This window comes from Diplotaxodon limnothrissa, linkage group LG20, assembly GCF_057381915.1.
Source record: "Diplotaxodon limnothrissa isolate DT_005_m linkage group LG20, D_limnothrissa_male_GT1.1, whole genome shotgun sequence".
Taxonomy (NCBI): Eukaryota; Metazoa; Chordata; class Actinopteri; order Cichliformes; family Cichlidae; genus Diplotaxodon; species Diplotaxodon limnothrissa.
This window is the reverse complement of record NC_140615.1, coordinates 16,690,340-16,703,876: the sequence shown is the minus strand read 5'-3', so window position 1 is coordinate 16,703,876 and position 13,537 is coordinate 16,690,340.

Here is a 13,537-nt window from a genome sequence, read left to right as displayed (position 1 = left end):
TGTATTGATGCTGTGGCTGAAGAAAGCTAAGCGTAAAAGAGAAGCTCTCAATTTACCAGTAAATCTACTTCCCCACCTTCTACTATGGTCACGAACTGTGGTTAGTGACCAAAAGAAGGAGATCCCGGATAAAAGTAGCAGAAATGAGCTTTCTCCGAAGGGTGGCTGGTTTTTCCTTTAGGGTGAGGTGTCCAGCCATCTGTGTGGGCGCTCAGTTGAGGTGGTTTGGGCATCTGACAAGGATGCCTCCTGGATGCCTGCTGGGTGAGGTGCTCCAGGCATATCCCACCATGAGGAGGCCCCAGGGCAGATCCAGGACCCGCTGAAGAGATTATATCTCTTGGCTGGCCTGGGAGTGCCTTGGTGTTCCTTCAGACAAGCTGGAAGAGGTGGCCAGGGAGTGGGACATCTGGGCTTCTCTGCTTAGGCTGCTGCCCCTGTGACCCGGCCCCGGATAAGCAGAAGAAAATGGATGGAAAGCTGGATCTGAAACATGAAAGTATTGTAACTATACAAAAAAATAACATATCAGGAGTATAATATATTAGGCATCCACAATGAAAGCACTGAAAAGTTTTGAACCAGTTTCATCACAGGATTTTCCCATTAAATACCACTATGTAGTAAATTTATATAAGCATCAGGAATTGGACTTGTCACAGTTTAGTCTGCCATTTTTTTTTCAACTTAGCCCATGGGGTGACAAAGTGGAAGGTTCACAGGAAATTTAAGATGATATTGATGACATCCCTCAAACCAAACAGACTAAAGCAGAGATCTACAACCGTCCAAAACATATCTGACTTCAATTCTACTTAAATAATAACAAAAAAAACCCCAGAATTCTTTACTGAGAACAATTCAGCATGATTAATTGAGATGGAGAAGTTAATAGGCTATTTGACAGTTAAATTCCGATGATTCACCATAAGAACATAGAATCCGGCCAGTGATAGGAATTAGGACAGGACCTTGTTTTGGCTAAGTCTATACAAGGAATGTGATTCCAGTTCACTTTGCTCTGCTTGTGCCAAAAAATAAAAAATAAAGAAGAAGTATTTCATTAAATAGGTAGCATATAAGAGGCTGAGGCTGATTGGCTTACAGAAGGCAGGCAAAAAAAATTACTGGACTAAAGAGTAATGATGTAAATACTGAGTTTGTCAATGTGGCAAAGAGGAAGTGATGCAAAAAATAGACTAGCATGCTGAACATGCAGGAAAGCAGACAAATAAATAATTACAGATCTTCTTCATTAGTTTACTTATATTTATATTGGCTTCTCTTCATTGGCTCCATGTTAGATCCAGAATCAAATTTAAAATGATTTTCGTCACATACAATGTCTTGAATAATCTTATATTAAAGACCTCATAATACAATACAATCCCAATAAAGCCTTTTATTCTATGTAATTCCATAACAATGGGTCAGAACCGGGAAACTGTGAAAATGTGGAAACAAATCAGTTTCTAACAGACACCCTTCCTGACACAACACCAAACAGATTTGTGATTTGGATCAACTAATAATCTAACTAATGATACATAGGAAGTAGAAACAGAACACAGACAGATGACTAAGATAATAAAACAAAAAACACGTGGAAAATAAAAAGTGACAAAGTCCAAAACTTTAAAAAACACTGGGTCAATGACCCAGGAACCCTGACAGTCACTTAGGTCTAGGAGCAGGACTGAAAAGTCTTCCTCTCAAGTGGTGAGCCCCAGATTGATGATGCTTTGGATTAGTTTAATCCTTTTCAGTGGAACAAACTGTCGATGTGACCTGAGATCTTCGACATCTGCATCCACATTTAATGCTAAACTGAAAGCATTTCTCAGGGTTCTTACTTGTTACTCTGTGTGTGTGTGTGTGTGTGTGTGTGTGTGTGTGTGTGTGTGTGTGTGTGTGTGTGTGTGTGTGTGTGGGCACGCTGTTTGTTTCTGGTTTACATGTGTGAGGTGGATGTGGGTTCTGGGTAAATGTTTTCAGATGCATTTATTTGAGTGCAATGCACGGCAAAATGTCTTGAGATTAAAAGTGCTACATAAGTACGTTTGAATTAACTTGTTGTTTAAAGCAGTGGTTCCCAAATGTTTTTCATCAGGTGTAAACCCACCTTCATCAATACCACCTGATAATCTGAACCAGATCTCAGCATTATTTAACCATCATTGTCAAACTGTGCATGAAATGTCAGTACTGGCAGCATCCATGTAGTATTTATATTAGTTCCATTAAGTTGAAATGCATACCATTCACACATCCTCCTAGAGGTAGAGAAGTGAAATATTTCAAAATTTTGTCTCTTACTTGTATTATAGTTTAGTCTTTACCTTGCATATAAAGTGCCTTGAGCCAACTGCTTTTGTGTTTGGCCCTATATAAATTAAATCTAATTAAAGTGAACTTCTTGCTAATATTTTAAATCATTAGTTTTCACAGTGGTAAACATATGCCTTTTTTATTTAGATTCAAGGAGTCTGCACTTTTTTGTTTTTTTCTCTCTGGGGCAGGGTTTGAACAGTTTTGCCAAGCTATTATGCTAATATATGGTGGAGTAGTTATGCAGGATTTAGATACTAAATCTTAAGTTGCTCTGCAATGTGTTAATCAGAGCGAAAGCGCTTAAGGAGTAGAGAAACCACTATAAAAGAATCAGTCAAGTTACTTAAAAAAATAAATACTGAAAAAAAATCTGCCCAAAAACAGTTTGAGTCTATAAATCAAACATTTTTTGGTTGATTTGAACCAAAGTCACATTCAAGATGGTGTTCTTTTAACAACCTTTGGCTCTTCATTGAAGAAAAGCAGAAATGACCGACATTATTGATAACAATATGGTAGTGTGATAGTGAGTGAACATGGACAATAGCAAGAGCTAAATAAAACCCAAACAATAAATTGCAAGCATTTATTATCTGCACTGTTCGCACTAAAAGCAACAAAAAAGGCTGCTAAAAATAATATAAAATCAATAACAAAAATAAATATCGGTGTGAATAAATAAAAAAGTAAAACTTTTTCCTGGTTTTACAGGATTTCCTTGGTATCTGATTCTGAAAACATCATAACTACACTAATCTGAATTTTCATCATAATATAGTATTTATAATCTAATTATGAGTAAAATGTGGTTTCCTGATTTACTGACTGTCTCTGATGATGGTACTCAACACGTACAACTGTGTTCTTCTTAAAAAACCCAAATATTTCTGCTAATACAGCCTATATCTACTCAGTGACAATGAAAACAGAATATATTATAATGTGTGATAACCAAATAGATGTGCAATGAACTTTTTAATGACAGTTATTGGGTGATTTCATCTCCTGCTGTTACAGAAAACACATCAAATGAATAACAGACAGGAACATGTCATGTAAATGTCATTTCCTATAAGCTAGCAAAATCCTTTACAGATGGCAGAGCGCCTTTGGCAAAAAAGGGCAGCTGGAAACATTAATAACTAACAAACACAGGTCTAATAACAAACAAACAAATGCATTTTTGTCCTTTTTAATTACTGTTGTCTCACAATTCTGTTCTTGAAAAACTTGATATTTTTGTAGACATTTTATACATGAATACTAAATATAATACACAACTCAATATAAATAAATATACACGTTTATAAATGTCCAAAAAATAAATAAACAAATATGTTGTTTTCCAGGGAATAGTTATGATTTGGTCATGATTTACAGTGATCGTTGCTGTACAGTAAGGTTTAATCATTTTTCTTTATTTTTAGAAAAAAAGCCCCATGTGTTGGTACTGCAGAGAAGGTCAAACGCGCTCCACTCGTTTTAGGCACAAGGAGATTTGCTATGATGAGGCATTTTGCAAGGCTTCAGGATCATTCTTTAATGATCATGTTTTGAGAGTTTACATGTAGCACAATTGTGTTGCTATCACTGACTCTCCCTCAAAGCACTTCACTCAAAGGCCAGGCAGGGTGAGTATAAAGCTTTAGTCATACAACACCTGCAATTATTATACTTTTCAAACTATGCAATGCCTCTGGGTTTAGCATCATTCAAAATCTTTATTTTTTTAGCTTCAGTATTTTGTGTTAGGTACTGGATCTGCTGAATTGTTTGACTTAATTATTTGTGATTTTTGTGTTTGTGATTTGTTCGGTACCAATTTTTTTTATGTGACAAGTCATACTTTTTCCTTTTCCTTTCAGACGTTAAAGACAAGGCAGAACTTTAAGATGTCCGTCTCTCTCTGTGGCACACAGATGTATCGTTTAAAAAGAGTCACATACATACATGTTTTATTCATGTATTTTTTTCCTAAACCACTTCCTAGTTATTATCATTTCATCTTTTGTGATACACACATAGGAAGTTTTCTTGTCTTTGCATCTGCTTTAATATATTGGCACTGTTTTTTTCCATGTAGCTAAAGGCTATCAGTGCTGTATTGCTGTTTTTGAAAGATCACCTACCATCAGAGTTGTTAGTAACTCCCTCATAGAAGCAAACAAAAAACTTTATTAATCAGTTGTCTGTCCTGAGTGTAGGGCATTCATTTGTTACGTTCATTAATAATTGTTATTAGATGTTGATAGATACTACTGAGAAAATTTGTCACAAGTGTCAGTAAATGAATGTACTCAGAATTAAATGGTTTTTACACATTTGTCACAATTACATGTTTCAGATCATTAAACAAATGTTAGAAATGAGACAAAAATAACCAGAGTAAATACAAAATACCATTTTGAAATGATCATTTCAGAACTGTTGAAGTCAACCACACTGAATGGTTTTTCATCACGCAAACGACCTGTTTGGTCACGCCAAAGCAAATCAGTCTGATGTGAGTCTGGACTTTGATCAGGCTGCTTCAAAACCTTTACAGTATTTATTTATTTATCTTTTGACTTGCTGTTTTGGATCATTGCCCTGCTGCATGAGCCAGTGCATTTGATGTTGCACTGGGTTCTTTTGTGACCTGGACGAGTCATCAATGTGCTCTTGGAGTCATTTTGGTGGGCCAGCCACTCCTGTAAAGGCTTACCTCTGTTTTAAGTTTACCTCATAATGGTTGATGGGTATCACCCTGGTTTGGTGAGTGATAGAGCCTTAGAAATGGCTCTAACAAGACAGATAGCTGTCAGTGAAATTGTGGCATGACTGTTGCTTTTTGAGATCTTACTTCACATTGTCAAACAGGTTTTATTTAAGTGATCCCCTGAAAAAAGTGTGCGTGTTAGTCCCCATAGGAAAATAGTTCCTCTGCATTTAACCCATTCACCCAGTGAAGCAGTGGGCAGCCGCCAGTGCAGCGCCCGGGGAGCAGTGTGTAGGGACGGTACCTTGCTCGGAGGTACCTCAGGGTAGCCGTTCAGTGGAGTCGAACCCCCGACCTTCCGATCATGGGGCTACCACTCTACCTACTGAGCTATCCCTGCCCCTTTTTTTTTTTTTTTGTTTTTTTTTCGACAGTGCTCACTTTAATCAGACCTGGATGTGGCTACCGAAATTTAAAATATATTTTCAAAACATTGTTTCATGTATGTTGTTCTTGCACATGATTTCTTAATTTATGTTAAGAAAGCACTGATTTTATTAGTTTCTTGTATTTTGTTATTGTTTCATGTGTATTTTCACACTGTCTTATGGGGGCAACAAGGAGTGGTTGTGCACCCTGAGAGTATTGTTTGCTGTTTGGTGTGCCCTTTAATTTAGTGTTCAGTTTGATTCAAATGGGAAAAATACCATGACTTTGCTGTTTAAATATTTAAAACAAATATAAGCCCTACGTGCGTCTATTTTTTCATCAAATAAACACTTAAAACTCAGTTAGGAGCTGATACTTTCATGTTTCCTGAGAATATGTCTGAAGCAGAAGCATGTGAACGATCACAGTTTCCTGCCTAGATAGACGATCTGGTTTCAAAAATACAACCCAGATGTTTGTGGCTTTATTTCTGCTAAGCTAGCTCCTACCCTGAGCTGATGGTTGTGTCAGTTATGCCTCATTTCTGATCAGCCTACTGATAAATGTGGTCAAGACACCCCTGCGTGAGTCATACGCCTCGATGTGACATCAAATACTCAGAATGTTGTGCCATAGTACTCGAGAGGAAATCAAACAGATTTCCACAACAACTATTAAAAAAACAATTCTTTTTTTTCAGTGTTATGCATATTTGAAAAAAATGCCAACTGATGTCATGTGATAGTTAAACATTATTGTATTTATTTTGAGAGTTTCATTAGATTAATTTGATGTTTTTCCAGTGTGGTTGTATTTTAGTGAGCCTGATAGAAGTGAATAATTTACAATGAGTTATGATACGCAACTTTGAACCTTGACATTGATTCTTTGCTTTGAGACACACACAAAAACATGTCAAGCAAAAAATATTTTTACACAAAATAAACATACAAATATAGGTTTACAGTTTTTATTATGTAAATATACAAATATATAATAATTATTTTATTTTATATACTTTTAAAAAGGAGTGAAATTAAGAAAGAAATTTATTCATAAATGAGAGAAAATGTTGAAAAACATTTTTTAAAGTTGTCTCAACACCTGATTTAAAAATGTTGTTAAGTACACACTAAATTTCTCTTAAATAAGTCTATATTTTATTAATATATTAAACATATTACAATTTTTTAAAATATTTTTTATTTTAAATCTTATTTAAATATTATACTGTGTGTTAATTTCTATATATTATACATATCATATGTACGTTTGTTAAAATACTTCACACTATGAATAATTCAAGCATGTGTGCATGTTTCAGTCTAGTTAATGTAGCTACTAGAAAAAATATAGAGAAATGAAAGGCGGTTTAAGACTTTTGGACAGTAGTTTATAAATATATATTTTTATAGGTTATATTATATATATAAACATTTATATCTATGTCTCTTATAACAATAGGGAGAGACCCTGATGAGAGTGTGTGTAAAGTGTGCCTCTCTGTGTTCTGTACTCTCTGCACATCAAGGAGGGGAGAAATAACGGGACTGGAAAAAAGGCAAAAATAATCTTAATGTTATTATAGCATCATCACTACCTCTGTCACAAAGTGATAGCGATAAATCAGTCGGCGAGGAAAGGCCTTATTATCACACTTTCATTGCTATGATTTATGTGTAGATTTTGTTTTTATTATTATTATTTTTTTTAAATTTGGGGGGTCTACAGGAGAACTCAGGCCTGGCTGTCATTTTTATAATATAAGCACATTCTGCTAATAATTCATTCATGATATCTACAGTATAAAGACGTATAAAGTATGTAACAATAAAACAAATGCACCCTGAAGTGTCTTCCCTCGATAGTTTGAGACTCTGAGACACTTTAACCAGAATTTATGTCTTTATGTCTAGAAAACTCTTGCAGGCCTTTTAGCAACTTGGTTTGTTTTGTTGCCAAAATGGGCTTTTTGGGTAAATGAATTTCACTAAGAATCAAAAGGGCAGCGGGGAATACGTTGTTTCCAGTTAGTCACAGCTCCAAAAAGTCTCCCGCCAGACAGCCACAGAGCCGCACAGCTCTGTCGTACACTCATTTTACACCTGTGACCACAATCCAGGAAAATTCACATGTAAAATGTCAGGATGGATAATTCCATTAGAGTGATGCGTTTTTACCATGCATTAGTTGTTAATGTTTATATACATATTTTATATATCACATTCTGTATACATGCTGCATATACTGGGCAATGCATACTTGAGTGTATGTCTCCTGGCCATTGTGAAATACAATACTTGGATATTGTGTGTAGTATTTTTGATTATTCCTCATGTTATTTAAAGCCTTACTCAAATATCATGCTCTCTACTTTCAGGATGATATATATATATATATATATATATATATATATATATATATATATATTATGGCATGCCCTTTAGGAAAATATTATATATATATTCCAACCAAAGTCTGAATATATAGAATGAAACTTGAATATATAGAATGAAGCTTGAATATATAGAATGAAACTTGAATATATAGGATGAAACTTGAATATATAGAATGATCTTTTGAATATATAGAATGAAACTTGAATATATAGGATGAAACTTGAATATATAGGATGAAACTTGAATATATAGAATGATCTTTTGAATATATAGAATGAAGCTTGAATATATAAAATGATCTTTTGAATATATAGAATGAAGCTTGAATATATAGAATGAAACTTGAATATATAGAATGATCTTTTGAATATATAGAATGAAGCTTGAATATATAGAATGAAACTTGAATATATAGGATGAAACTTGAATATATAGAATGAAACTTGAATATATAGAATGATCTTTTGAATATATAGAATGAAGCTTGAATATATAGAATGAAACTTGAATATATAGGATGAAACTTGAATATATAGAATGATCTTTTGAATATATAGAATGAAGCTTGAATATATAGAATGATCTTTTGAATATATAGAATGAAGCTTGAATATATAGAATGAAACTTGAATATATAGGATGAAACTTGAATATATAGAATGAAACTTGAATATATAGGATGAAACTTGAATATATATAGAATGATCTTTTGAATATATAGAATGAAGCTTGAATATATAAAATGATCTTCTGAATATATAGAATGAAACTTGACGTCACGGAGGCGCTTGCGCCATCTAGTGTTTTCCTTGTTTGTACCTGCGAGGAATGGCACTATGAGCCAGTCCGCACGGAATTTTGTGGCTCAAATTCTAAGTAATGAGGAGCTAATTAACACCCTGGCAAATGCATGTTCTGGGCAACCTAATATTTGTACTAGTGTACCGCATCGTACTACTGATGAAGAAATTTATTCACTTTTTCGTCGTGGAAGACCAAATGCAGTGAACCTCTCCGGTCAGATAACCCCTGGTTATCCAGCTAACGTTACTGCGGTCAAGTGAGCCCTCACTTACGAAGTCGCAGTCAAGCTAGCCGCCCCGCCAGCCGCACCTAAAATGTTGTTGCACTACTCTTACGCATATTACGGTATAGGTGCCGACTGGCTTAGAAACGCAGTGTTTTCTGTCCTGACACTATTTTACTTCACAATCCACTCCCAGTTTTGGTTAATCTCCACTTTCACCCCTGTGATCCACAGCCCAAATTACTGTATGATTCAGAGAAAATTAACAATAAAATTTACCCAATTTACTCAACTATACTTTTAATGTCCTCATCTTTGACCTCAGATTACAGGAAAACTGAAAGAGGTGACGCAGATATCTCACTGGATTCTGACTCTGGGTGACCCCCACTCTGCATGCTGTGATCCACAGCCAAAATTACTGTACAGTTTTTGAGAAAATTGATAGTAAAATCTTCCCATTTTGCTTTACTGTACTCTACATATTGACATCTTTGAGCTCCGATTACAGGAAAACTGTAAGAGGTGACGCAGATATTTCACTGGATTATGAATCTAGGCCATCTCCACTCTTCACCCTGTGATCCACAGCCAAAATTACTGTACGGATTTTGAGAAAATTGATAGTAAACTTTGCACAATTTACTCTACTGTACTCTATATATTCTCATCTTTGAGCTTAGATTACAGGAAAACTGTAAGAGGTGACGCAGATATCTCACTGGATTATGACTCTGGGTGACCCCCACTCTGCACCCTGTGATCCACAGCAAAAATTACTGTATGGATTTTGAGAAAATTCATAGCAAAATCTTCCCATTTTGCTTTACTGTACTTTATACATTGACATCTTTGAGCTCCGATTACAGGAAAACTGTAAGAGGTGACGCAGATATTTCACTGGATTATGACTCTGGGTGACCCCCACTCTGCACCCTGTGATCCACAGCAAAAATTACTGTACGGATGTGGTTACACGAGGTCTGCGGTTGTGAGGCCGGTTGGATGTGCTGCCATATTCTCTGAAACGCCTGTGGAGACGGCTTATGGTTGAGAAATGAACATTCAATGCACGGGCGACAGATCTGGTTGACATTCCTGCTGTCAGCATGCCAATTGCACGCTCCCTCATTGCTTGTGGCATCTGTGGCATTTTGCTGTGAGACAAAACTGCACATTCCAGGGTGGCCTTTTGTTGTGGGCAGTCTGAGGTACACCTGTGCACTACTCATGATGTCAGATCAGCATCCTGATGTGGCACACCTGTGAGGTGGGATGGATTATCTCAATATGGCAGATGTGCCCACTACCACACATTTGGACTGATTTGTGACCACTGTTTGGGAGGGATGGTTATATTGTGTATCTGGAATGAATTTTCGGTCTCTACGTCCATCCCATGGGGAATGGGAGCAGTAACAAAGGTGTTGCGTTTATATTTTTGTTGAGTGTATCTAAACTGTGTAGTAGTAATATGAGAAATCAGTAATCTGAGAAATGTAATTTCTCACCCTGACCGGTTGAGGCAGATGGCCGCCCCTCCCTGAGCCTGGTTCTGCCGGAGGTTTCTTCCTGTTAAAAGGGAGTTTTTCCTTCCCACTGTTGCTCATAGGGGGTCATATGATTGTTGGGTTTTTCTCTGTATGTATTATTGTAAGGTTTAACTTATTATGTAAGTGCCTTAAGTTGACTATTGTTGTGATTAAGCACTGAATAAATAATGTCTAAAACTGAAGTTGATACTTGAGGTGGTGTGTGAATGACATTTTGAAAAATTTAAATTGTGTGTGGAAAGACATTTCTTGTAGTTAAGCAAATACTTCAATGAACTCATTTTGTTTGGTAATGGAATAGGATTCAATTTTCTCAAAATCCGTACAGTAATTTTGGCTGTGGATCACAGGGTGAAGAGTGGAGATGGCCTAGATTCATAATCCAGTGAAATATCTGCGTCACCTCTTACAGTTTTCCTGTAATCGGAGCTCAAAGATGTCAATATGTAGAGTACAGTAAAGCAAAATGGGAAGATTTTACTATCAATTTTCTCAAAAACTGTACAGTAATTTTGGCTGTGGATCACAGCATGCAGAGTGGGGGTCACCCAGAGTCAGAATCCAGTGAGATATCTGCGTCACCTCTTTCAGTTTTCCTGTAATCTGAGGTCAAAGATGAGGACATTAAAAGTATAGTTGAGTAAATTGGGTAAATTTTATTGTTAATTTTCTCTGAATCATACAGTAATTTGGGCTGTGGATCACAGGGGTGAAAGTGGAGATTAACCAAAACTGGGAGTGGATTGTGAAGTAAAATAGTGTCAGGACAGAAAACACTGCGTTTCTAAGCCAGTCGGCACCTATACCGTAATATGCGTAAGAGTAGTGCAACAACATTTTAGGTGCGGCTGGCGGGGCGGCTAGCTTGACTGCGACTTCGTAAGTGAGGGCTCACTTGACCGCAGTAACGTTAGCTGGATAACCAGGGGTTATCTGACCGGAGAGGTTCACTGCATTTGGTCTTCCACGACGAAAAAGTGAATAAATTTCTTCATCAGTAGTACGATGCGGTACACTAGTACAAATATTAGGTTGCCCAGAACATGCATTTGCCAGGGTGTTAATTAGCTCCTCATTACTTAGAATTTGAGCCACAAAATTCCGTGCGGACTGGCTCATAGTGCCATTCCTCGCAGGTACAAACAAGGAAAACACTAGATGGCGCAAGCGCCTCCGTGACGTCAAGTTTCATTCTATATATTCAGACTTTGGTTGGAATATATATATAATATTTTCCTAAAGGGCATGCCATAATATATATATATATATATATATATATATATATATATATATATATATATATATATATATATATATATATATATATATATATATATATATATATATATATATATATATATATATATATATATATATATATATCCATAGGTCCCTCATCCTATTCAAGCAGCTGGATAGCGTAGTGGTTAAACTACACGCCTTTGGAACAGAGGATCGCAAGTTCGATTCCTGCCTGGGGCGTCTGTATCCAGTAAGGGTCCTAAGGCTAGACCCCCTATGCTAAGCAAGCCTACCGCAGACATGAGCGAGACAGATAAATATGAAGGCATGCCGGCTCGGACGTCGCCCGGATCAACAAGGTCCGCGTCAGGTGTTGAGGAACCAGGGCACCCTGACGAAAAGTGGGCTACTGGAACAAGAAGGCATCGGTGGGCAAGGGACGAAAACAGGGCGTTGTTGGAATGCTACTACACAAGTAACCCCGGCGGAAGGGGCTACATGAATAGGATGAGGGACCTATGGATTCTTCGATACCCAACATCCACAATGACGGCGAAACAACTAGTAGCTCAGTGTTCCAACATTCGAAAGAAGGGACTGCTCTCACAGCTAGAGATTGACAAGGTACAACACAAATGCTACGGCAAGGAGGAGTCAGGACGCCAGGTCAGGGGGGAGATATCATCACCCCCACCCGAGATTGGGTACATAGCCCCAAGTGCGATAGGAGAAGGATCGTTGAGTGCGAGAGGAACTGACCTGAAAAATAGGATCATGGCCAAGCTTGAAACCTGGATCCCCCGTAGCCGGTTACCAAGATTACGTGAAGTACCCTCAGAAGGTCTGCTAGATGATGTTAATGCAGCACTACGGGCAATACCTACAACCACGATTACCGACACTAACAAGCTGATCTACAATACGGCAGCAGTGATCAGTGAGATGCTTGGCTACAAGTTGAACAGCCAGATCATGGAAGGACAGGCCCCTGCACGGTATGTACCACCGGCAGATAGAGGAGGTGGCTGATATCCAGAAATCCTACCAGTGGCTGGACAAAGCTGGACTGAAAGACAGCACAGAGGCACTAATCATGGCAGCACAAGAACAAGCTCTGAGTACAAGATCCATAGAGGCTGGGGTCTATCACACCAGGCAAGACCCCAGGTGCAGGCTGTGTAAAGATGCCCCAGAGACAATCCAGCACATAACAGCAGGGTGCAAGATGCTAGCAGGCAAGGCATACATGGAACGCCATAACCAAGTGGCCGGCATAGTGTACAGGAACATCTGTGCCGAGTATAACCTGGAAGTCCCGAGGTCAAAATGGGAGATGCCCCCAAGGGTGGTGGAGAATGACCGAGCTAAGATCCTGTGGGACTTCCAGATACAGACGGACAAAATGGTGGTGGCTAACCAACCGGACATAGTGGTGGTAGACAAACAGAAGAAGACGGCCGTAGTGATCGATGTAGCGGTTCCGAATGACAGCAATATCAGGAAGAAGGAACACGAGAAGCTGGAGAAATACCAAGGGCTCAGAGAAGAGCTCGAGAGGATGTGGAGGGTGAAGGTAACGGTGGTCCCCGTGGTAATCGGAGCACTAGGTGCGGTGACTCCCAAGCTAGGCGAGTGGCTCCAGCAGATCCCGGGAATAACATCGGAGATCTCTGTCCAGAAGAGCGCAGTCCTGGGAACAGCTAAGATACTGCGCAGGACCCTCAAGCTCCCAGGCCTCTGGTAGAGGACCCGAGCTTGAAGGATAAACCGCCCGCAGGGGCGTGCTGGGTGTTTTTTTTTTATATGTATATATGTATTTCTTTTTTTTTTTTTTTCACAGATTTTACAGCTTGTAGAT